Source organism: Chlorocebus sabaeus, chromosome 2 (genome assembly GCF_047675955.1).
Source record: "Chlorocebus sabaeus isolate Y175 chromosome 2, mChlSab1.0.hap1, whole genome shotgun sequence".
NCBI classification, from domain to species: Eukaryota; Metazoa; Chordata; class Mammalia; order Primates; family Cercopithecidae; genus Chlorocebus; species Chlorocebus sabaeus.
This window is the reverse complement of record NC_132905.1, coordinates 73,996,981-74,024,351: the sequence shown is the minus strand read 5'-3', so window position 1 is coordinate 74,024,351 and position 27,371 is coordinate 73,996,981. Positions and strand designations below refer to the sequence as shown.

Below are 27,371 nucleotides of genomic sequence, written 5' to 3'. Positions count from 1 at the left end.
TGATTGCACAGATGGGTTGAGGCCAGATCACAGAAGGGCCTGAACATTGCACTCTGTGATCAGTATTTGATTCTTCTATGTTTAAAACATTATTTTCTCAAAAATGTTTAGCACAATATAGAACTTAAGAGTACAGGGAGGAAAGCCGGCTTGCTTGGTTCTTTGCCTTCATTTCCTCATCTTGAAAATGGGATCATATATAGATCTTATCCTAATAGAGTGACTGTGAAGATTAAATGTGTTAATAGAGAAAAGTGTCTAGAAGAGTGGCACAAAAAAAGTGCTAAAGAAGTGTTTTTTACTATTCCACATAACACAGATGTTGAAAAGAGTTCAGGCAAAGCTACATGTGGTTTCTCTTCACAGATTATTATTGCAACAGCTTGGAGAAATTTAGTGGGGAAAATTTGTTTTCCCTGTTTATTGTGGTACTATTCACAATGGCTGAGATACAGAATCAAACTAGGTGCTCAACAGCAGATGAGTGGATAAAGAAAATGGATAAAAAAGTACTACTGAGCCATAAAAAAAGAATAATATACTGTCATTGTGTCAACATGAATGGAACTGGAGAATGTTCTATTAAGTGAATTAAGCCAGGAACAGAAAGTTAAATACCACATGCTCTGCCATACGTGGAAGTTAAAAAAAAAAAAAAAAAAAAAAGTTGACTTCATAGAAGTAAAAAATAGAACAAAGAATACCAGAGGCTGGGAAAGATAGAGGGAAAGGAAGAGATTTGTTAAAGGGTACAAAATTACAGTTAGATAGGAGGAATACATTCCAGTATTCTATACCACTGTAAGGTGACTATTGTTGACAATAATATATTACTATATATTATATAGTGTGAAATGGCTAAAATGAGGAATGCATTGAACATTCCCAACACAAAGAAATGATAAATGTTTGAGATAATAGGTATGCTAATTACCCTAATCTGATTACTAAACATTGTTATGTATTGAAACAATGCTAGGTACCTGCCATTAATATGCACAATTATTATTATTTGTCCATTTAAAAACAAAAGGAAAAAAAAATAGGTAGGTGTAATCCCCACACTTTGAGAGGCCACAGGAGAGGAGAGCTTGAGGCTAGCAGTTTAAGACCAGTCTGCAACACAGCAAGACCCCATCTCTACAAGAAAATAAATATATTAGCTTGGTGTGATGTTGCATGCCTGTAGTCCCAGCTACTCTGGAGGTTGAGATAGGAAGATCGCTTGAGCCCAGGAATCGAGGCTGCAGTGAATTATGATCGCACCACTGCACTCCAGCTGGGATGGCAGCAAAACCCTGTTTCTAAAAATAAAAATCCAGAAGAAAGAAAGAAAAAATAATTATTTTACTTTAGCCAGTGTTTTACAAAATTATGGGATTTCAGATTTTTGTTATTAGTTATTTATTATTTGTTTGATTGAAGAACTAAGCATTTTAAATAGCACTTATTAATATTCCATGATACAGTTTGGGAAATCTGTTTTGGAGAATAGAGAGTATTTCTTTCATATCTAAGACAAATACAGTCAATTCTTACTATTTGCTGTAATGGGTTCTATAAAGCTACCATGAACACTAAATTAGAAAATACTAAACTATTGCTCCTAGGGTAATTCCAGAGTTATTTTCCCACAAGCCTCTGCCCAAGACATTTTCCTCAACCTAAACACCATTTGTAGTATACGTATTTGTTTGTCAACATCTTCCTAAAATTAGTCAGTCTTGTAACCTGCTCTGCCACCTAATCCTACTTCTGTATCCCGCTTAGCAGGTATTCTTAAAATTCTTCACAGCATCCTAAGCCGCAGAACCTGCCTCACTTGAAAATTTAACATATTCATGATACATTGCCTTTCAAAATATGTAAGCTTCTCAGCATGAGCCACAAAGAGCTTAACATTGTCCTGACCCTGGTTTTTTTGACTTTCAGCCTCACAACAAAACTGTCCCCTGCACATTTTTACTGGTTGTCATCTCATGAGTCCACAAATTTAGCCAGTTTTCCATCTTTTCTATGGCTTCATTATGAACTATAAATGTTAACTTTAACTCTTTCCAGGATAACCTCTCATAGAGACAGTAACTTTTCGCTTCCTTTTTCTGGATACACCATGCTGCTGATTCATTAACACTGAACTGACAGCCAAGAGTACTGTAACACATGCCTGAATGAAGCCTTTTTAACATACATATGTTCTCCAGAAGGCACACCTTTTGCACTTAGAAACACTAGATAGCAGTTCAGCATTACATTTGAGGGGCTAATTTACACAGAGAAATTACCGACAAAAAGCACCAAAATGTGAAAAACATGACACTAAAAAGATCAGGAAAAAGACACTCATTTACTAAAAGCAGGGCTGCAAAGAGGCAGCAGAGCATCACCTTTTTCAACATCAGCTGGGAACCTGCACATGGAGTGACTTAATTTTTCTCTCTGTGTATGTCCACAAATGCCTATGAAAGCACTGCAAGTGTTGATTTGGGGGGTTTCAAATACATTTTAACAAGTAGGCAAATTCAGGAATAATGAAGATTAACTGATGACATTGTGTGCAAGAGACTCTTTTTGAATGCAGGAAGACGATACTGCCAGTAAGAGTACAGATGAAGAGACTGTGACCTCTTCACATGTCTCTGATTTCCATAAAGACTACAAGATCAATATTACACAAGACTAATCTCAGTAGCCTGTATTTGCATGTGTTACAATTGTACGGTCACTTTATAAGGGAATGACTTATGAAAGTCATTGGTTCTTTCAGGGGAGATCTAATAAAGAGAAATAGCTGATGGCTGGACTAGTACAATAGCATTATCTGTGATGCTAGTCATTTTCGTAAGGGCTGTGTTCATTAAGAGTGGTCTCATCAAGACACATCAGGTGGTGTGTAGCCTAATCTAATATTCAGTTTGTCTATAGCAGAAATTCAGTCACAGTATAGTTTGGTCATAAAAGCTATATATTTAGAGAACAATTCAATATTTATTATAAAATCATATAGCTTAAATATGAATGGAAGCTATTTATGAAAAACAAAGTTATGAGTCATATGAATATAAATAATAGGAAATTATACCTGTCAATCACATATCATCCATCCATGAGGTACTTCCCAAAAAGGAATAGATGATGGATGCTTACCTTTCGATCAGTCTCAAATATTGTTTCTAAACCATCTTTCAAATCATTCTCTCATTTTAATCCTGCTACCACTTCCCTGGTATAGACTTTCTTTAGCGCTATTCTGATCTTATTCAATAGCTTATCACAAGTTGGTAAAACAACTCCGCGACCAAGCAAGACAGAGCTGGCAGCTGAAGGGCCAGAGAAAGCCAGCTCTCACTTGGACAGATCCCAACCTGCAAAGACACTTATATGCCTCCGCTTTACATACTGAGAAAGAGGTTTCTGATAGTGAAGGATCTCTGAATTTATCTTCTTTATTAAACAAGTTATGATCACATTCCCTAAAATCTAAAATATTTAATGTTTGGACTTGGGCAACATAGTTAACCTAATTAAGTCTGGGGTTTTCTCATCTGTAAAGCAAGTATAGTAATTGGCAGGCCTCTGAGTCCAAGCTAAGCCATCATATCCCCTATGACCTGCACGTACACATCCAGATGGCTGGTTCCTGCCTTAACTGATGACATTCCACCACAAAAGAAGTGAAAATGGTCTGTTCCTGCCTTAACTGATGACATTACTTTGTGAAATTCCTTCTTGCTCATCCTGGCTCAAAAGCTCCCCGGCTGAGCACCTTGTGACCCCTGCCCGCCAGAGAACAACCCCCCTTGCCTGTAATTTTCCTTTACCTAACCAAACCCTATAAAACGGCCCCATCCCTATCTCCCTTCCCTGACTCTCATTTCGGACTCAGCCCGCCTGCACCCAGGTGATTAAAAGCTTTTACTGCTCACACAAAGCCTGTTTGGTGAGCTCTTCACAAGCATGCGAGTGAAAGTAATACGGACCCAGCCTGCTCTCTGCCCTTTTCTGTGCTTAAAATGGGTAAAGTAAATGTAAAAATCAAGTTAATCAGATGAGTTATGGCATGGGATTCACTTGTAGGATTTACATTGGCTTTCAAGTCAGGGCTTTGCAATGTTAATTTTGGCTATTCAAATACTTTTCGCTCCTCGATTTCAAGCTCCTGGCAGTGCTACACAGAGATTTTTAGATCTCTGTGCCTCAAATATGTGAGATATTAACTATGCTCTGGTCATGCCTGCATGGAAAGGCAGTTACACTTCAGTGTGCGGCATTCAAGACCCCTAATCGATCATCAGCGTCAAAAATCAATTTGCATTTGAGTGAAATATTTCAAGTTTTAAATATTTAGAAGAGGTATGTTTATTTATTTTTTTAAAAATAATACCCTAAGTGGTAAAGTTTTTAGCAAACACCTTCGGTTTGTACACTTCTGAACAAAAATCATTTTAAACATAATGGAAATTAGACCAGTTTAACTGCAACAAAAGCTTCCTTCTTGTTTGATTTTAAAGGGAATGCATCTCGTTATGAGTTATGTCCAGTGCAAGGTTCTTCTCACTCCACCAAGTTTTTGTTACCTTTCATCTCTGATGTTTTCTTCAAAGCAGGAAATTTCTTTAACAAAAGGAGGAACTATTTAGATATCGGACAAATTGACCCAGTAGCTGAGAAGTTGCAAAATAGCTTTTGGATGTGATTTTTCATGATTGGCTAGAGAGAGAGTGTGTGCTCCTTAAGCGCTTTCATATCTGTCTTTCTGAGGAAAGATAAACTGTGCTCTGGCCCAAAGATGAGATAACACTCCTAGTTGTGAACAATAGGCGAGGAGCTCTGACAGGATTGCTAAATAATCCTTCAGTAACTTCGAACAGACTCCCCAGGCTTGCTTTGATTAGCAGGAAGGTTCATGAAGCAGAGTGGAACTTCGTGACGGTGTGATGCTAGGACTGGCGAGGCATAATCTACTCTGACCTTTTGACCTTACATACAGGCAGTCTGGGAGACAGGAAAGAAAAAGCTCTTGGCAAATTTCCTATAATAACTTATTTAAGGGCATATCTAATTTTGGATGTGTTTTTTACTATATTTATTTACTTGGCAAGGCATTGAATTCCATAAAGGCAGAAGTCAGCCAGTCTGCCAGCACATTTGACATGATGGATTGTCTACTGTACAATACTCTGAACATCAGCATTTTGGGGGAGGTTGGGCAGAACATAAAAAGATCTAGATTTAGTAGTCATTGTTGCATTGTTACAAGAAAAAGTGGTGCCAGCTCCTAAAGATATAAATAGTAAAGGAATTGAGGCCTGAGGGCCGGGGGTGAAGGGTTGTCTAAGCCAAAGCCCTGTCAGTGTTGTATTATAGCTATTTATATGATGAAATTAATCACTTGGAAACAGGTCAAGGTGAAGTCAGAGTGCTTGAAGCAATTGTTTGTACTTTATCGAAAAGAGGTTTTTCTTCTTCCGTCAGTCAACCTCCACATGAAAGCCACTGAGATTTGAAAGAAATCTCACCTGTGCCACTGGCTGCTGCTAGCTGTCTCAGGTTTTCCTAGTAGTCTGTAATTCTAGAAATATCAAATGGAAAAGTGTTACTTAGATATATTTTGGCAGGGTATAAATTTGTTTGGATCTTCCAAGTATTTCTCTTTCCTTTTCGTGTACTTATGTTGACTGAAGATTTTCAGTGACAGTGCCATATTTGTGTTGATATTGTTGAAATCCTTTTCTACCTATACATAATTGTAATCAACTTTGAATTCTGAAGGGTTTGTACTATAAATAGGAAAAACCTAGATTTCTACATAACATGATACACACCTACACACACACACACACGTGTACACTATGTCAATTAAAAACCATAAAATTTCTAGATAAAATATAATAGAGTATCTTTGTAGCAGGATCTTAGAATGTTATCTTAAACAAAAATATCAAAAACATAAATATAAGACAAAAAAACATAAGTTTCAATATGCCAAAATGCAGATTTATAGTCTATGAATCATAACATAGACAAAAGTTAAGAAACAGATGGAAAAATGGCAGAAGATATTTAATTCAAAAAAGAAACGAAAAGAAAGATTATACAAGTCTATAAATCAACAAGAATAAAGATGCTCCTGAAGAAAAAAAGCAAAAATCATGAAAAAGAAGAAAAGTTAACAGCACATAAAGACACACTCAAAATCACCAGATCGTTAGTAATGAGAGAAATGTCAATTAAAACAAGGTGTTACTTTGCACCTTTTAAACAAAGATTAAGAAGCTAGAATGTCATGTATTGGTGGAAATTCAAGGACATAGGAGCCCTTAAGCACTGTTAGTGAAAAATGCTATTTTTGAGAGCAAATCTATTTCTCTCTAGATATGCAGGATACAAAGGTTATAGCCTGTACTGCTCTGCAATTCTCCTGCTGGATACATGGCTCAAAGATAGTCTCACACGGGTTCACAGGGAATACTTGTAAGGTGTTTATTGCAGTGCTAGAATTAGGAAGCAACCTGGCAATCTAAACCTGGGAGAATGACCAGGTAAAACGTGATGAATGGACACCATGCAATGTCAATCAGTAGTTACGAACAATAGATTCATTACTCAAAACACTGTGATTGAATTTTAAAATATAGTTTTTAGTGAAAAAAGCATGAAAATAATAGAAGTATATATGAACACAATACATTTATATAGATTAAAATTTCATGTACACCGAGCATGCACATTTCGCAAAAGTACTAATGCAAAACATGATGCATATTAAACACGTTACAAAGGAAGTCTATGGAAATTGGAGCTAAGATTGAAGAAAAAAGGTGAAAGTGACAAAACGAATAAATGAATTAATTTTTAAAATATGTGAGCAGGTGAAAATGGGGGATAAGCATGAATTCTGGAAGGATGAATAGAAAATCTTTATCTTCCTTTTTGGTTTGTCATGTTGGCGTATTCTTCTGCATTGTGGGGCACACGAGACTCCAGTGCAGTTATTACATAAACCAAACATTCGGCAGGAATTTGTCCTTTGGAACATAGGTACTCTCTTTTCATTTGGTCTTTTTGTGTGTCTTTTATTCACATATCCAAACTCAGGGACCAGCCACAGAAGTAAGATGAGATGGATGAATTGTTGCTATTGTGGAGGAAAGCCACACTGTATTAAATATCTGTAAATTAGTACAACCACTATGAAAAACAGTATGGTTTCCAAAAATATTTAAAATATAACTACCATATAATTCAGCAATCCCACTACTGAGTATATATACAAAGGAAAATCAGTCAGTATGTCAAAAAAAAATCTGTACACCCATGCTTATTACAGCACTATTGACAATAGCCAAGATACACAATCAACCTCCGTCAGTGGATAAATTAATTTTTTAAATGTGGTATGTTTATACAATAGAATACTATTCAGCCAAAAAAGTAGGAAATGCTGTCATTTGTGGCAACATGGATGGAACTAGAAGACCTTATGTTACGTAAATCAGACACTTAAGAATGAATACTGCATGTTCTCTCTCATATGTTGGAGTTACAAATGTTGATCTCAAAGAAGAAAAGAATAGAATAGTGGTTACCAGTGATTAGGAACAGTAAAGGAAGGATAGGAAGAAGTTGGCTTACAGATTAAAAAAAATACAACAAGATAGGAGGAATAAGTTATAGAGACTAATAGCATCGTAGGGTGACTATAGCTAACAATAATTTATTGTATAATTTCAAATAGAGGAGAGGATTTTGAATGTTTCTGGCATGAAGAAATAATAAATATTTGAGGTGATGGATATGCTATTACCCCAATTTTATCATTACATATAGTATATATGTATTGAAATACCACACCTTACCCCCAAAATATGGACAATTATGGTGTCCATATTTGGACACAGTACAATATTCTTTTTCTGTTGGCAGTGTATCTTCTTACCTGTATGGTTCTTCAGTAATTTGCAAATGCTCCATTAACCAGAGGGCAGTATGTGGCATTTTTCACTTACCAAATATAATTCAGATATCTGAATATCCTCAATCTTTAAGTGTTCTTGTCCAAAAGGCATCGCACATGTTTTATGCCCTCTGAGTTAAGACTATGTCCAGGTAGATGGAGATCAATGGGATGTTGGGGAATTCTGGAAAGCTGTTAGCTGGAGATTGCAGTACCAAGTGGGAGCCTGCAGGTCAGCTACCCTAAACATCCTTGGGGTTCCCTCTATTCTCTCATTAAACCTAAGACTGTAATCAAGAGGAAGGAGGGCCACTGTCACATCCTGCATAGAAAATGTAGCTACTAATTTTAGTCCACTTCTGCCTGTTAGAACCTTAAGATCAAAGTCCCATAAATGAGAGAAGGAAGATTGTAAATAGATTGTTGTTTTGCTTGCCCAAGGACTGTGAGAACTGTTAAAGAGAGAGGGAAAGAAAAAAAGAAAGAGAGAATGTTTTCTTTTTTTCCCCTTTTGGAAAAAAAGAGAGGCTGTTTTTACTCTCTTCGAGAATCCTCATGGACTCATTCAAACTAGAATCCCCAAATTCACACTGACTGTGATGAGTTGTCTAGAATGAAAATTATAATACCAGCATGGGTTCCATACCTTCTTTCACTTTCCTGCCTCCACCTCCAGCAAACCCTCAAGTATCAATCAAGCTCCCCTTTCTAACAGATGAACCCACTGGGCTAGCTCTCCTCTTCTGGTTCCAGGATGGAAACAGTCTTGTCTTTCTAACTTCATGCCTGGAATGGCAATAGGTTTCCATAATCTATGTCCCCCTGTTGCTCACCTTTGGCTCTTATCTAGTCTGGTGTCTGAATTCCTTTTGCCCACATCTTCTTCCCCAGCGACTGCATAGCTTATCCAAGTTGTTTCTCTCTCACATAAGTTCTTGCAATCTTCTGACTTCTATGCAGTTTTTTTTTTTTTTTTTGATCTTCTCTGTTTTTTTTTTTTTTCTAGGACCCATGTACCTGCCTGTTACAGAATTTTTCTAAACTCTAATTTTCACTTGCCAGTGTAGTTTAACCCAATAATTTGTTCAACAGGCACTGAATGCAATTACTCATGGATTTTCTTCCTCCAACTTCAGCATTTAGAAAAAGATACTCTTTCAAACCTAGCTCATTATCATGAGGCTTTTCTGCCTTCTTTCTTAAACATTTAATTATCCCTCCCATGTCCACTCTGGTTTCTAGGTTAACACAGACAATGCAATTTCCCACAAAGCCTCTGTTGCACTCTCTTCATTTCTTTCTAGGAATTATTCATGCCATACTGAGTCCCAACTCTGTTTACTCTGATACCTAATCCAGGAAGACATATCCTGGAATAAGTAGTAAACTATGCTTCCTATTTCTTCTTAATCTAGCTGATTAAGCTGTAGAACTTAATCATTTATAGGAATAAAATCCACCCCTTTGTTTTCCATAAAATAAGAATACAGATGAAAACGAAGAAGTAAAAATAAAAGTAAGATTACAATCAGGTCACCAGATGTTAGAAGTTAAATTGTGCCCTTCCATTCACCACTGGCAAAAAAAAAAAAAAAATACACACACAAATACACACATACATATATATTTAATGTGTGTATATATAAATATATTCTATATATATATTAAAGATTATATATATTAGAAACCAAATTCCTAGTACCTCAGAATGCAGAGTGTGACCTTATTTGGAAATAGGGTCGTTGCAAAGGTTATTAGTTAAGATAAAGTCATACTTGAGTAGGATGGGTTCTTTTTTTTTTTTTGAGATGGAGTTTGCTCTTGGAAGCCGTGCTCTTGTTTCCCAGGTTAGACTGCAATGATGTAATCTTGGCTCACCACAACCTCCGCCTCCTGGGTCCAAGTGATTCTCCTGCCTCAGCCTCCCAAGTTGCTGGCATTATAGGTGCCCACCACCACGCCCAGCTAAGTTTTTGTATTTTTAGTAGAGACGGCATTTCACCTTGTGGGCCAGACTAGTCTCAAACTCCTGACCCCAGGTGATCCACCCACCTTGGCCTCCCAAAATGCTGGGATTACAGGAGTAAGCCTCCGTGCCTGGCCAGGATAGGTTCTTAATACAATATAACTGATGTCCTTATAAAAAGACAATAATGTGAAGACACATAAACACAGAGAGAACTTACGTTAGTTCATTTTCACCCTGCTAATAAAGATATAACCAAGACTGGGTAATTCATAAGGATTCACAGTTTTACATGGCTGGGGAGGTTTCACAATCATGGCAGAAGGCAAAGGAGGAAAAAGGCACATCTTACATGGTAGCAGGCAAGAGAGAGCATGTGTAGAGGAAGTGTCCCTTATAAAACCAGCAGATTTTGTGAGACGTATTCACTGTCACAAGACCAGCATGAGAAAAACTCGCCCCCATGATTCAGTTACCTCCTACCTCGTCCCTCCCATAACACAAGGGAATTGTTACAATTCAACGTGAGATTTGGGTAGGGACATGGAGCCAAACCATATCATTTCATCCCTGGCTCCTCCCACTCGCAAATCTCATGTCCTCACATTTCAAAACAAATTATGCCTTCCTAGCAGTCCCCCAAAGTCTTAACTCATTTCAGCATTAATTCAAAAGTCCACAGTCCAAAGTCTCATCTGAGGCAAGGCAAGTCCCTTCTGCCCATGAGACTGTAAAATCTAAAGCAAGTTTGTTACTTCCTAGATACAATGGGGGTACAGGAATTGGGTAAATACACCCATTGCAAGTGGAATAAATAGGCCAAAATGAATGGGCTATAGGCCCCTTGCAAGACTGAAATCCACAGTAGCAGTCACATCTCAAAGCTTCAAAATGATCTCCTTTGACTCCATGTCTCACATCCAGGTCACGTCGATGCAAGAAGTGGGTTCCCACAGCCTTGGGTAGCTCTGGCCCTGTGGCTTTGCAGGTCACAGTCCCCCTCCCACCCAACTGCTTTCATGGGCTATCATTAAGTGTGACTTTTCCAAGCACAGAGTGGAAGCTGTTGGTGGATCTACCATTCTGAGGTCAGGAGGATGATGGCCCTCTTCTCACAGCTCCACTAGGCAGTGCCCCAGTGGGGGCTCTGTGTTTGTGGTTAGACCCCACATTTCCCTTCCACACTTACCTAACAGAGGCTCTCTATGAGGGCTCTTTCCCTGCAGCAAACGTCTGCTGGACATCCAAGCACTTCTACACATCCTCTGAAATCTAGGCAGAGGTTTCCAAACCTCAATTTGCGACTTCTGTGCACACACAGGCTCAACATCACATGAAAGCTGCCACGGCTTGGGGCTTGCACCTTCTGAAGCCATGGGTCGACTGAACCTTCACCCCTTTTAGCCACAGCTGTAGTGGCTGGGACGCAGGGCACCAAGTCCCTAGGCTGCACACAGCAGGGGCGCCCTGGGCCTGGCCTATGAAACTGTTTTTCCTTCCTAGGCCTCCAGGACTGTAATGGGAATGGCTGAAGTGAAGATCTCTGACATGCCCTGGAGATATTTTCCTCACTGTCTTAGCAATTAATATTTGACTCCTAGTTACTTATGCAAATTTTTGCAGCCAGTGTGAATTTCTCCTCAGAAAATAAATTTTTCATTTGTCTTGCATCTTCAGGCTGCAAATTTTCCAAACTTTTATGATCTGCTTCCCTTTTAAATACAAGTTCCAATTCTAAACAATATCTTTGTAAATACATAAAACTGAATGCTTTTAATGGCACCCAAGTCAACTCTTGAATGCTTTGTTGCTTAGAAATTTCTTCTCCCAGATACCCTAAATCATCTTTCTCAGGTTCAAAATTCCACAGATCTCTAGGGCAGGGACAACATGCCACCAGTCTCTGCTAAAACATAGCAAGAGTCACCTTTATTCCAGTTCTCAACAAGTTCCTCATCTCCATCTAAAACCACCTCATCCTGGACTTAACTGTTCATGTCACTATCAGCATTTTGGTCAAAGCCATTCAACAAGTCCCTGGAAAGTTCCAAACTTTTTTACATCTTACTGTCTTCTTCTGAGCCCTCCAAACTGTTCCAACCTCTGCCTCTTACCCAGTACCAAAGCTGCATCCACATTTCTGGGTGTCTTCACAGCAGCACCCCGCTACCCGGTAACAATATCTGTATTAGTCAGGGTTCTCTAAAGGGACAGAACTAATAGGATAGATGTATATATGAAGAGGATTTTATTAGGGTAATTGACTCACATGATCACAAGGTGAAGTCCCACAACAGGCCACAAGCTGAGGAGCCAGGAAGCCAGTCCAAGTCTCAAAACCTCAAAAGTAGAGAAGCCGATGGTGGAGCCTTCAGTCTGTGGCTGAAGACCCGAGAGCTCCTGGCAAATCGCTGGTATATGTCCAAGAGTCCAAAAGCCGAAGAACATGGAGTCTGATGTTCAAGGGCAGGAAGCACCTGCATGGGACAAAGATGGAGGCCAGAAGACTTAGCTAGTCTAGCCCTTCCACATTCTTCTGCCTGCTTTTGTTCTAGCCCTGCAGGCAGCTGATTGGATTATGCCCACCCAATTGAGGGTGGGTCTGCCTCTCCCAGTCCACTGACTCAAGTGTTAATCTCCTTTGGCAACCCCCTCACAGACACACCCAGGAAAAATACCTTGCATTCTTCAGTCCAATGAAGTTGACATTCAATACTAGCCATCACAGAACTCCGTGTGAAGAAGAGGAAAGGATTGGAGTGATAGATATACAAGCCAAAAAATGCCAGGGATTCCTGGTCATTGCCAGAAGCTAGGAAAGAGGCAAGAAATAGATTCTCCCTAAGCACCCTCAGGAGTCAACCCTTCCAACACCTTGATCTCAGACTTCTGACCTTCAGAACTATGAGACAGTAAATATCTATTGTTTAAGTCACCCAGTTTGTGCTACTTTGTTGCAGTAGCCCTAGGAAACTAATACTCCAGCTCTGATTGATTCAAGAAACAAAATATTTAGGGGTACTAATATTGAATTAATATCTTGCTCAATTATTAAAATGAAGAATAAGACTGTTACCAACATGAAAATTAAGTTCCAATTTGCATAGAAATAAGTGCTGTTCCTTGTAGTCCTGTTCCAGCTGAATGTCATGATTTAGGAAGATCAAAACTGTTTCTTCTCTATAAAACATATTTTTCCACATCATAAAACTTACCTATTCTATTATTAAGGAATAAACATTCCTAGCAACTTATTTGATTTCATATAATAGTGAAACACCAAGTAGAGGGAAGAATGCATTTTATCATAGCTACATGATCAACTTTTTAAATTGAAAAAAAGTAAAAACATGCTGATCAATTATCAGATCTCCCTGCTGCTTCAGTCACTTCAGTCTCTTCAGTGTACTCAAGCATGCATATGAAAAAGAGAGAGAGACAGAATAAACACACATTCGTAACTCTAAGACATATACAATAGAACGTAAGTTGATTTTTTTAAATTGTAGAAATGTGGATGATATTGATTCTCCAATATATTCTGAACTACCTCTCACAACCTGCTTTTTTACTATGAACTTACAGCAAGATTATAAAAAGATGTCTGTGGATTCTCTAAAGGCTGCAGAATCATGTGATAATTGCTCATTTCTCTTTCCCTATAGGCTCTCTGAGACTGGGTCCTAATGTATAGTAGTGCAATAACTACCATTCCTTGAAGACTTACTATGTGCCAGTCTCAGTGCTAAGATTTCAATCACTGGCATATTAAACAGCAAATACAAGAGGTTTGATTGGCATAGGTGCCCACTGTGTTTTATGTACCGGAAGCTACTTTAAACAACACGACTGATACCAGATTAAATTTTTTTGATATCCCAATATGTTTTTAAAATGGTGAAGAATACCAGACAGTTTGTTATTCCAAGGTAGTGTTTGTTTTGCTTTGCAGACATATCCTGACTTTTAGTACAACAACTTTGAGGCTTGGAATCCTCCTTTCACCACTGAACTCATTTTGCAACATGCAATTGCCAATAGCTGGCAGTCGTATAGTTTTGAATTGATATTCAAAAATATTTGTCAATTTTGTCCAAGAACTGTTAAATATAAGAAATATGTTTACTCATTTTTCCTTTCTCCAGAAGAATTTGAAGAATTTCTAATGCAGTGACTTAAGAGGAAATTAAATAAAGTCCAAATCACATTTTTGTTTTCTATTTTTTAATATTTGGAATTGCTCACTTATGTTATTCTTCAGATTCATTTCTTTACTCTGAAACTGACACAAATTCTAAGAAACAATGTATCTTACACTTCATAAATCCAATATCAATATACGGCAATAAAAACATTCACCTCTGTTAATTTGGTCATGAGCAAATTATATCTGTTGGAACTACATAAATATTGATGACCAGATTTGGGTATAAGTTTGGCTTAAATTATATATAGTCATAAAATCTGTTTTAGTAATTTCCTTCTATATGACTTGCTTGGCATTCTCGGAGTTTAACTGCCTTCCACTGCCTGTTTCATCTGTATTAATATTGTTGTTACAATTGGACTAATGGCTTCACAGGTAAGTTATCGGAAGTACTAATGGAATTCAGACATTTGTAGAATGTTTTCTCCTTCAAACAATGACTGTATATAATTGTATTCAGGTCTCAAAGAACCCTGTCTCTACTTGACCAGGGAAAAATTGAGAAAGGTTGAATTATTGCAATGATCACAAAATCAACAACTGATAGAATTGGAACAAGATCTATATTATATGCTTTTTGTAACACATTCTACTTCTGCTGTATTCTGTGTTACTCACACCCAGGATATCCATAAAATCTAACTATTGCTTTTCATAGCATTTATTTTTTAAAAAAGTCTTGGGAGGGAAATAGACCTTAATATCACCCCTTTCTTCTAGCAGGTAAGATGTTCTTTCCTATTTTACAAACAGAGAAGACAGGGGCCCATAGAAATTATGATTTGTCATAAATTAATATGTGATGAAATATAAATTATATTAAAGTTTTCCTTCTTCTGGCTATATTATGCACTATCATTTTAGCCAAAATTTCTTTTTGTTTAATGTTTACCTGTGAAAGACTAAAATGCTGTTCATACTGGAGGAAAATAAAATTTACCCCACAAAAGACATTATTTCAAAATTAAAAATTATACATGGTATTTTATGTTATTTTCACTAGCAGGCAATCTACAGGAAATTATTAAACCATGAGCCAAACTGAAGTGTCAACTTCCTGTTGTCAGGACAACAAAAACATTATGGAAACAAATTCTTGGTTTGGAAATTTTTATGGCATGAGTGTTCATGACTATAAACCAAAGGTTTTAAGATAAGAAGACTAACTTGTTTCTCAACATCAAATAAAATCACCTTATTACATGTATTTCTCTTCTCTCAGTTTTTTCTGTGCTTTGTGAAGCCTCCTCAAGCCATATTCATTTCTTATCAGATTTTCTGCTTGCCATCACTCTAATAAAATAACTCTTTCGAAGGTCTCCAATGGCTTCCAAATTGCCAGATCTAGCAATGTCTCATCCTGCTTGACCTTGCCAAGTTATTAATATGTTCCCCATTTCTGTAAGACCAACCCTTACTCTTTCTCCTTCTTCTCAGCCTACTCAATGTGAAGGCAAAGGGGACAAAGATCTTTGGGATAATCACTTCCAATTAATGAATAGTAAATATATGTAACATACAAAGTATGCCTACATTATCGGTAAAGCTTCCAGTCAACAGGGGGCTATTAGTTAAGTTTTAGGGGAGTCGAAAGTTATGTGTGGGTTTTTGACTGTGAGGGGGTGCCGCTGACCCCACCTTATTCGGGGTCGACTGAATTTATCCCAGAATCCCCTTCCATATGTGGTCTGGATTTGAGTTAGATAAGAGAGAAGCTTTCTTTTTATTTTGGAGGACTGCGGTGGGAGGCCAGGGTGAGAGAAAGTCTCAGGATGTTCCCTGGGCTTTAGTTTCAGCTCATCTTTCTACTGTTTTCATCAACCAACGGCAGCCCCAAGCCAACCACCAAGCTCTAGCAAGGTGATAGCTTCAACAGACCTCTCTTCAAGCACTGCCTTATTTAAGTCCCAATTCAATGGCCAAGGATGCACATCTTCTGGTGCTTTTCTGCAATCTCTGACCTGGCCATCCACAACAGGCTGTCATGGTTAGTGACTTTTGCTGAATATCACTTTCCTGTTCCCGATCTTCACATGCCCAGATCTTTCCACATGACTGTAATCTTTAATTTCCATAAACATTTTTTCTACTCATAATATTTCTTGTGCTTTTTCTAGACTGAATTCTAAGGGATAGATGTGTGAAATTTCTATGACTGTTTTTAGCAAATAAACCAAAACTTCACATTCTATTTCTAAAAGCGTGGTGCTCCTCTCAGTAGTCCTCATGATGAAAGGCGGGGACTGACTCAAAATATGTATGCCTTTCAAAACTCTAAAAATAAAGCATGTCATCAGGCTGTGACAGGGATATACATATAATGAGCACATATAGAATCCCAAGAGTTACCTTCACTGGTCACACATGTAGCCTTCTGCTATGGACTGAACTGTGCCCCATTCTAATTAATGTGTTGAAGCCCAAACCTAGTATGACTCTACAAAGAGACATTGTCTTTAGAAAGCGATGGAAGTTTATTTAGGTCATAAGTGCGGGGTCCTATTCTAATAGGACTGTGGAGATTTATAAAAAGGAAAAGATCTCTCTCTCTCTCTCTCCCCCCCACCCTCTTCCTCCCTCTCTCTCTCTCTCTCTCTCTCTCTCTTCCCCTCTCTCTCTCAAGCAGTATCCTAATGTATAAAATAATTTTTTTTTTTTTTCTTTTTGAGATGGAGTCTCATTCTGTCTCCCAGGCTGGACTGCAGTGGCACAATCTCGGCTCACTGCAAGCTCCACCTCCCGGGTTCACGCCATTCTCCTGCCTCAGCCTCCCCAGTAGCTGGGAGTACAGGTGCCCACCACCACACCCCGCTAATTTTTTGTATTTTTAGTAGAGACTGGGTTTCACCATGTTAGCCAGGATGGTCTTGATCTCCTGACCTCGTGATCCGCGCGCCTCAGCCTCCCAAAGTGCTGGGATTACAGGCCTGAGCCACTGCGCCCGGCCCATATAAATTCTAGATTGTTAGTGACATTAAATAAGCAGACAATATCACAGGACACTTCATCATCTGACCTTGCTTGTCTTTCTCTAACTACATTTCTCCCAGCTCCGCTTCTCCGGTCATAAAGAATCATGCTTTCCTTTCTTTCAAACATGCTTTACATAGGCTATTTTCTCTGTCTGGAATTCACTCCTGCTGCATTTCCCATGTCTTACTTATCCTTGAGTTAAAAAGTTAACTAAAGCATTTTCCAAAGGATTCCTTGACCTGGAAAGATTGAGTCTTGTTCTTCCTTTACTTTCTGACTTACTATGGATAACCTCTCTAAGTAGATTCTCTAATTTTTAACAGCACATTATTTTCTTGTTTACTAGTGCCCTTTCCAATTTATTTATTTATTATTTGTAGCAAATTAGAGAAATAGTCTGTAAACATTAAAAGAGTAGGGGCCATATATGTCTTATTCACTCTTTTTTGGAATTCAGTTTCTGACACAATGAAGGTATATCTTAAGTTGACTAAAGGAATGACAAAATACAGTACTGAATGAACGGAGAATTGATTAAATCATTAATAACTATGGTATCAATTTCCCTCCACATTGCCTTGAAATCAGCCTTTATTAGTTAATCTTGCACACTAGAAAGCTGGAAGGCAGATACTGTATCTAGCCAATTATTTTATTACTAATTCCAACAGGAATTCATACTCACAGATGCTGTGCTGCTGTTAGAATAGCTGTTCATTATCTCTCAAATCATTTATTTTCTCAACTCTTTCTTTCCCTTTGTTCTCATTTTTTCTTCCACAATTGACTAGTTTTCATTCATCATGGATTAGAGTCAACCACATCTTTCCCATAAAACCTACACTCAATAGTTCAAACTCCAGGGACTTTTCCCTAAATTCCTATTTTTCCCAGCTTTGACACTTGACTATACTCTGTCTTTTAACCTTTTCGGAAGCTATTGTCTTGCACTGTCATCAACATTTGAACATGTGCATAACTTGTTATCTCAATTACATTGTAATTTTTAAAGGAAAGTCATATAGCATATGACTACCTCTTTTATATTCTCAACAATGTTGAGAATAGTGCAATAAACGTAATAAACATCTTCATTGAATGAATGAATAAACAACATATCATTTATTGAATCACATTTTTATATTTAATCTTCCAGGAAAATAATTACATTACTTCACCTTGCCAAAACTTCTTGAAAACGACATATGTAACTTTAAGTCACATTTTTCAACAAATAACGTCCTAATTATTCTGAATGAATTATAAGAATTAACTCAATTACCAAGATGATCAAGCTAGCAACAAGGATGTGACCGATACACTGTGAGAATTGGACTCATTGTATACTGAGCTTTTCACTTGGGTGTTTAAGAGGAGAAAACAGGAAAGAAACATACACAATTAAGTGCTTGCAGTGGAGAAATTGGTGTTCAGTGTTTTGGACAGGCTTTAGGTCCTCTGGGTTGTATCCAAGCAACACAGCCTCAGAGCTAGATCACAGAATCAAGACACCAGAATTCTACTTCTGTGTCCAACATTTAGTGCAATCAGATGGAATGCAATATTGAAATATGAAGTGTAATGTTTTAGTTAAATCAGTGTTCAAGTTGGCAATTTATTACATGCAGCCTGTTCAGAATTGAAAAATTTGCTATTGTCTAGACTGTGCTTCAGACAATGAGCCACAAATCCCAATGTAGAGGCTGTTCTGTGGTTGCATAACTTGAATAAATTTCTCACCTCAAAGTCATTGATGAAAAAATACTAGAATAACGAATCCTTCGTAAAGTCAGATCTCATCAAATAGAACATATTTATAGTCATATACTGTGATAGATGGCCATATTCAAAGCATTTGATATTAAAAGTCTAAAATCAATCTTGCTATGTACAGGAAATTGTCAAGCTAATTTGACACTATTACACAGCATTTGTTAAGTATGCACCAAGTCTAGAATGTTCAATTAGACAAACTTACAATACCTAAGCAAAGTTATGTTAGTCTAGATAAGTCATACTTCTTTATTGAAGAATTCTAATTGGAATTGAAGATTTCTAGACAGCAAGTTTTATTCTAAAAATAATTTATAATCCTAACTGCAAATGTCATATGTCAGTAAGATTGTGCAAAAAGCCCTAAATTTTTCATCCTTAGAAAGCAGACAATCATCGAGACATGATAACGCCACCAAAAAAGATTACTCTAGGCAGTTCTTGAAGTACGTTTTGTTTTTAATAAATTTAAAAAGATAGTTTCCACATAAAGGATATATTCAAATCATTGCAATAATAAAAGCTAAGAAGTGCCATGGAATTAATAAGACCTTGCCCACATAAGTAAGGAGCCAATTGGCAATAACATTGTCTAATGGAGGGGCAGACCACTGGAACTCTCCTTGCCCCGCCAAGAAAGTTAGAAAGTTAGACCAACAATAATTTGGTCAGGGCAAAAAGCTCAAATTGCATAATCTGTGAAATAAAAAAGAAGACTGTATGCCATTAGTTAATTTCCTCAAACTATACCAATAAGTTCTACTGAGGTTTAATGACAGACAGATTGGGTGAGATTATCTCAAAACTCTTTTCCAACTTTAAATTTTATGATTCTGTGACTGTCTAGTATATTTAAATCTGAATATAGATCAGGCAGAAATAAAACAAATAAAATTCTCTCCATAATGCTGGATATATTTATTTGATTTTTTTCAGAAGCTCAAAAAAGGGAAAATTTATCTTCATTGAACTTTCTTTTTATGTCTTTTCAGCACTGGAACAGTTAGTACAGAGCTTCCTTCCAAGCAGCATTTTTCAAAGACTCTTAAAAAATAAAAGGGAGGAATAAATGACTATCTGATAAGAAACAACTTCCTGATGTGCAATGCCATGAGAAAAAATTATTTTCAAGTCTTAAATGTCTAAATATATCAATTATTAAAATATGAACTGAGTCCTCATTCACAAAAAATAATTTTATCCTGTCCACTTAAGATAAAAAGAGTTGTACTTGAACACTCTTTGGTCATTTTTAATGGGATTAGATTCTATAACTGTATTATTGAGAGGAAAATATAATATTAAACTGTCTAAGATTTGTGGCCATGTGTTACTGATCAAAGATTTATGAGCTCACTTGAAGGTAATCATTTCAAAGTTTATATCATGCTGAACAAAGTCACTTATTTATTTACTTATTTATTTATTTCCTAACCAGTTTTTCAGAAAGAGCATGAGATTTGGAAAGAGAAGTTCTGAGTTCACACATAGGCTTTGACTTTTACAAGTAATGCATCTTGGGCAAATTACTAATTTGGCTACAGATAACTTTTTGTGTTTGAGAATTGCTAAGATATCTACATTATGCAATGATATAATTGCTTTGTAATCTGTAAAGATACATTAAAAATGTCAATAGGTAATATGGGAGGAATAGCTGGCTGTCCATCAAAATCTCCTTCCCATTTTTTTTGTATACTGTTGTGGTTCCTCAAAGGAACTAGGGTCCATTTCCAAGACCACCTTGCAGCTAGCTGTGGCCTTGTGACTAGTTACTATCAACAGAATAAGTAATTGTGTATGCCACTTTATGATCAAGGTAATAACATCATTCATTCATCCTCTATGCTCGCTGTCTCTTTCCATAAAATAAATAAAAATGGTTATAGCCCCATGGGATGACAGAAGATGGGAGAAACTTAGGTTTCTGCATTATGAATATGGAAAAAAAATCTGCTCATGGATCAGGAATAACCACCTTGGACTGTTACTATGATGGTGAAAATAGTCTCTTCTGTTGACCCATTATTTATTTTGCACGTATATTTTATCAAACCTTAGTATACTCTTACTAGTAGAGAAACCGATACCTTAAAGTGAAGTGTTTCTATTTAGCAAACCACTAAAATATAGGACATGGGAATAACAGTTGGGCAGTGTGATGGTTAATACTGAGTGTCAACTTGATTGGATTGAAGATGCAAAGTATTGATCCTGGGTGTGTTTGTGAGGGTGTTGACAAAGGAGATTAACATTTGAGTCAGTGTGCTGGGAAAGGCAGACCCACCCTTAATCTGGATGAGCATAGTCTAATCAGCTGCCAATGCGGCTAGAATAAAAAGCAGGCAGAAGAACGTGAAAAGACTAGACTGGCTTAACCTCCCAGCCTACATCTTTCTCCTGTACTGGATGCTTCCTGCCCTTGAACATCAGACTGTAAGATCTTCAGTTTTGGGACTTGACTGGCTTCCTTGCTCCTCAGCTTGCAGACGGCCTTTTATGGGAGCTTGTGATCATGTGTAAGTTAATACTCCTTAATAAACTCACATTTATTTATACACCTATCCTATTAGTTCTGTCCCTCTAGAGAGCACTGACTAATACAGATTTTGGTACCAGGAGTGGTTCTAGAGGAATAGAATATTAAGGATGGAGTTCTTTCATTGATTTCAGGATTTCTGGAGTTGGCTGTTTCATGTGATTAGACCCAAAAATGCTAAGGACTCTGCTTCTAATAGTATGGAGAACACTGATAGTCCTTGACATGAACTGTGTAGATGCATTTGACACTCCTGAATCACTGTTCATGAGAGGCAAGGAGTTTAGTGACTAGTTAATATCAACAGAGTAAGTAATTATGTATGCCACTTTATGATCAAGGTAATAACATCATTCATCCTCCATACTCACTGTCTCTTTCCACAAAATAAATACCCTTGACCATATGTGGAGAAACAAAGGACATTATGAAGTTGGTTGGTTGCTTCTAAGTTCACTGGAAAAAGTGATGAAAGAAAATTATGAACTCAGGAATTCTAACTCCCAGTTACAGAGACAGATACTGAGCCACAAATGTCCTAAGATTGCCCTGAGTGAGTCTTATCTCCTGTAGAGAAAAAACTAAAGTTGTGGAAAATCAGACAGAGGCTCTTATCGTGCAAGCAACTGACCTGCAACAAAAGGTGTATGCACAGCCTTGCCAGGTATCTACTGTTAAAGTTAGGGCATTGATTAGAAAAAAATGAGACCCTGCAACTTGGAAGGGGGATGTGTGGGAGGACCCTGATGAAGCTGGGGACACTGAGATTGTAAACTCTGATGAACCTTTTTTGCCAGAAGAAACAGCTTCCCCATCCCCAGTAGTGGCAACATCCCCTCCCTGACCCAAACTGCCATCAGCCTTTCCATCTTTGTCTGAGGAGATAAACCCTGTGCTGTCTGAGGCAACAGTAATGGCCTCCCCTGAGGCAGTTTCCAGGCAAGGTAATGTTGATTCTCCTCAGTACTCACCCTTAACACCCTTGTTCGCTTCTAGACCTATAAGTAGACTAAAGTCCCAGCAGGCCGCTAGAGATGAGGTTCAGAGTGTGACCCATGAAGAGGTGCACTACATTCAAAAAGAACTACTTGAGTTTTCTGATTTATATAAGCAGAAGTCTGTAGAACAGGTATGGGAATGGATATTAAGAGTGTGAGATAATAGTGGAAGGAACATAGAGTTGGATCAGGCTGAGTTTATTGATTCGGGCCCCATAAGTAGGGATTCTGCATTTAATATTGCTGCTCGGGGAGGTAAAAAAAAGTTCTAATAGTTTATTTGCTTGGTTAACTGAAATATGGATTCAAAGATGGCCCACTGTGAGCAAGCTGGAAATGCCTGATTTCCTCCCTTGGTTTAATGTAGAAGAAGGGATCCAAAGGCTTAGGGAGATTGGAAAGATGGAGTGGATTAGTCACTTCAGACCTACTCATCTCATCTGGGAGAGAGTCCGGAAGATATACCCTTGACCAATGTTTTGTGAAACAGATTTGTGAGAGCAGCACCTGCATCTTTGAGGAGCTCTGTAGGGACTGCTCTTCTCTGTATGCCAGATCTAACAGTGAGAACCATAGTCACTCAACTACTAAATGTAAATACAATGCAAATAATTGGATCCCGAGGTGGCAGGGGCCAAGTGGCAACACTCAGCCATCAAAGGCAAGGTGGGCATAGCTACTGTAATGGACATCAGAGGCAAAGCATCAGTCAGAATAGTTTGACTTGTATAGAACTCTGGCATTGGCTAATTAATCACGGTGTTTCCAGAAGTGAAATTGATAGGAAGCCTACTCCATTCCTACTTAATTTATATAATAAGAAAATATCCAGATCTAGTGGACAAAAGACTAATTTGAATTATAGAAACACACAATCATGGCTCCTCAATCAATTTCCAGACTTGAACCCATTTAAAAACCCAGAATCTCTTGAATGCAGAGCAGGCTGGGTCCCCTTGAGGAAGGACCCCGCTACACTACTGACAATTTATGCAGTTATCCTTTCTCCCTTCCTTCCCCACAGATACCTCTGGCCTTTTACCAGGGTAAAAGTGCATTGATGAAAGGAAAATGATCAGACATTTCAGGGACTACTAGATACTGGCTCTGAGCTGACACTGATTCCAGGGAACCCAAAACATCATTGTGGTCCTCCAGTTGAAGTAGGGACTTATAGGGGTCAGGTAATTAATGGAGTTTTAGCCCAGGTTCAATTTACAGTGGGTCCAGTGTGTTCCCAGACTTATTGTGTGGTCATTTCTTCAGTGCCAGAAAGCATAATTGGCATAGATATACTCAGCAGCTGGCAGAACCCCCACATTGGTTCTCTGACTGGTAGGGTGAAGGCTATTATGGTGGGAAATGCCAAATGGAAGAAAGACAATAGAGCTGCCTCTACCTGGAAACATAGTAAATCAAAAACAATATCGCATCCCTGGAGAGACTGCAGAGATTAGTACCACCACTAATGAACTGAAAGATGCAGGGATGGTCATTCCCACTACGTCCCCATTCAACTCTCCCATTTGGCCTGTGCAGAAGATAGATGGATCTTGGAGAATGACAGCGGATTATCATAAGCTTAACCAAGTAGTGACTCCAATTGTAGCTACTGTACCAGATGTGGTTTCATCACTTGAGCAAATTAACCATCTCCTGGTACCTGGTGTGTAGCAACTGATTTAGCAAATGCCTTTTTTTCCATTCCTGTCCATAAGGCCCACCAGAAGCAATTTGCCTTTAGCTGGCAAAGCCAGCAACATACTTTTATTATCCTACCTCAGGGGTATATCAACTCTCCAGCTTTGTGTCACAATTTTGTTGGGAGAGACGTTGACCAATTCTCCCTGCGGTCCAGAACAGGAAAAGGCTCTGCAACAGGTCCAGGTTGCTGTGCAAGCTGCTCTGCCACTTGGGTCATATGATCCAGCAGATCCAATGTTTGAGGTGTCAGTGGCACGTAGGGATGATGTCTGGTCCAGAGGTATGTGGATGTACCTCTCTGAGTGGTCAAAAACTGTGAAGATATTTGTATCCCATGTAAGTGATCACCAACAGGTGACCTCAGCAGATTCCCACAGATTTCCCCTTCCCACAAGATACGACATTGGTTGATTATGTTGAGGACATTATGCTGATTGAATCCAGTAAGTGAGAAGTAGCAAACACACTTGACTTATTGGTGAGACATTTGCAAGCCAGAGGATGGGAAATAAATCTGACTAAAATTCAGGGACCTTCTATGTCAGTAAAATTTCTATGGGTCCAGTGGTGTGGGGCCTGTCGAGATATTCTTTCTAAGGTGAAGGACAAGCTGCTGCATTTGATCCCTCCTACAACCAAGAAAGAGGCACAATGCCTAGTGGGCCAATTGGATTTTGGAGGCAATACATTCCTCACTTGGATGTGTTACTCCAGCCCATTTATTGAGTGACTCAAAAGGCTGCCAGTTTTGAGTGGGGTCCAGAACAGTAAAAGGCCCTGCAACAGGTCCAGGTTGCTGCACAAGCTGTTCTGCCACTGGCGCCATATGACCCAGCAGATCCAATGCTGCTTGAGGTGTCAGTGGCAGATAGGGATGCTGTTTGGATCCTCTGGCAGGCCCCCATAGATGAATCACAGTGGAGGCCTCTAGGATTTTGGAGCAAGGCCCTGCCATCTTCTGCTGACAACTGCTCTCCTTTTGAGAGAGCTTTTGGTCTGTTATTGGACTTTGGTGGAAACCAAACGTTTGACTATGGATCATCAAGTCACCACGCAACCTAAACTGCCTATCATGAACTGGGTGTTTTCTGACCCATCCAGCCATAAAGTGTGTCATCCACAGCAGCATTCCATCATCAAATAGAAATGGTATATACATGATCGGGCTTGAGCAGGTCCTGAAGGCAAAGTAAGTTACCCGAGGAAGTGGAGCTAATGCCCATGGTCTCCACTCCTGACACTCTGCCTTCTCTCCCTGCACCTGCACTGATGGCCTCATGGGGAGCTCCCTATGATCAGTTGACAGAGGAAGAGAAGACTAGGGCCTGGTTCACAGATAGTTCTGCACAACACGCAGGCACCATCCGAAAGTGGACAGCTGTGGCACTGTAGCCCCTCTCAAGGACATCCCTGAAGGACAGTGGTGAAGGGAAATCTTCCCAGTGGGCAGAACTTCAACCAGAGCACCTGGCCGTGCACTTTGCATGGAAGGAGAAATGACCAGATGTGTGATTGTATACTGATATATGAGCTGTAGCCAATCGTTTGGCTGGATGGTCAGGGACTTGGAAGAAGCATGATTAGAAAATTGGTGACAAAGAAATTTGGGGATGAGGTATGTGGATGTACTTCTCTGAGTGGTCAAAAACTGTGAAGATATTTGTATCCTATGTGAGTGCTCACCAACGGGTGACCTCAGCAGAGGAGGATTTTAATAATCAGTGCTGGATAGGATGACCCATTCTGTGGACACCACTCAGCCTCTTTCCTCATCCACCTCTGTCATCACCCAAAGGGACCATGAACAAAGTGGCCATGGTGGCAGGGGTGGAGGTTACATATGGGCTCAGCAACATGGACTTCCACTCACCAAGGGTGACCCGGCTACAGCCACTGCTGAGTTCCCAATTTGCCAGCAGCAGAGACCAAAACTGAATCCTCAATATGGCACCATTCCTCGGGATGATCACCCAGCTACCTGGTGGCAGATTCATATCGGACCTCTTCCATCTTGGAAAGGGCAGAGGTTTGTCCTCACTGGAATAGACACTTACTCCGGATATAGGTTTGCCTATCCTGCACTCAAAGCTTCTGCCAAGACTCCCATCCATGAACTCACAGAATGCCTTATCCACTATCATGGTATTCCACATAGCATTGCCTCTGACCAAGGCAATCATTTTATGGCTAAATAATCGTAGGCAGTAGGCTCATGCTCATGAAATGCACTGGTCTTACCATGTTCCTCATCATACTGAAGCAGCTAGATTGATAGAATGGTGAAATGACCTTTCAATGTCGCAATCACAAAGCCAACTAGGTGACAATACTTTGCAGGGCTGGGGCAAAGTTCTTCATAAGGCTGCATATTCTCTGAATCAGTGTCCAATATATAGTGCCATGTTTGAGCATGTTTACGCTTGTACTAAGAAAATATCATCATTTCATTTCCTTTTTCATGTACCATAAGACTTATTGACTTCATATCAGAACTTAAGTGTTGTTAACTTTATGTAATAGCATTTGGATTGGGGATTGGTGCATTTCCAGTTGTAAGAAGGATAGCTGTATTATGTTAGATATAATTATGACCTTATTGTTTATTTGAAGATTATGTATGATCTCAGGAGATTTGTATGGGTTCAAGATGACTTGTGATGGTTAATACTGAGGGTCAACTTGATTGGACTGAAAGATGCAAAATGCTGGTCCTGGCTGTGTGCGCAAGGGTGTTGCCAAAGGAGATTAACATTTGAGTCAGTGGACTGGGAAAGACAGACACACCCTTAACTGGGTGGACACCATCTAATCAGCAGGCAGAAAAAGGTGAAAAAGAGAGACCAGCCTGGGCTCCCAGCCTACGTCTTTCTCCAGGGCTGGATACTTCCTGCCCTCAAACATCGGACTCCAAGTTCTTCAGCTTTGGGACTCGGACTGGCTTCCTTGCTCCTCAGCTTGCAGACAGCCTATTATGGAACCTTGTGATTGTGTGTTAATACTTATTTAATAAACTCCTCTTTGTATGTACATCTATCCTGTCAGCTCTGTCCCTCTAGAGAACTCTGACTAATACAGGCAGTGAGGAGTAGCTGATGCAGGCTGGGAAATTGGGGACCTATGCTATGCAGTATCAAAGTATTTGGCTAAACTGTTGCCAGAGATAAGTTAGAAGGCCAAAGACATACAATTGTGATTCTAGGGAAATTGTTGGAAGGATCCAAAATATTAGTGTGTGTTGGCTACACAGACTGCGA

General features: G+C 38.9%; 1 long non-coding RNA gene across 4 annotated transcripts in view; it reads right to left on the bottom strand.

Moving 5' to 3' along the window:
* LOC103217630 (uncharacterized) overlaps positions 1–12,553 on the bottom strand; it is a 549,839-nt gene extending 537,286 nt beyond the window's left edge. For all 4 annotated transcript variants that reach the window (XR_012091516.1, XR_012091512.1, XR_012091514.1 and 1 more), the window contains exon 1: positions 12,193–12,553. This is a non-coding gene — a long non-coding RNA (uncharacterized lncRNA). The remainder of the gene's footprint in view (positions 1–12,192) is intronic.
* Between the last annotated feature and the right edge of the window lie 14,818 nt (positions 12,554–27,371).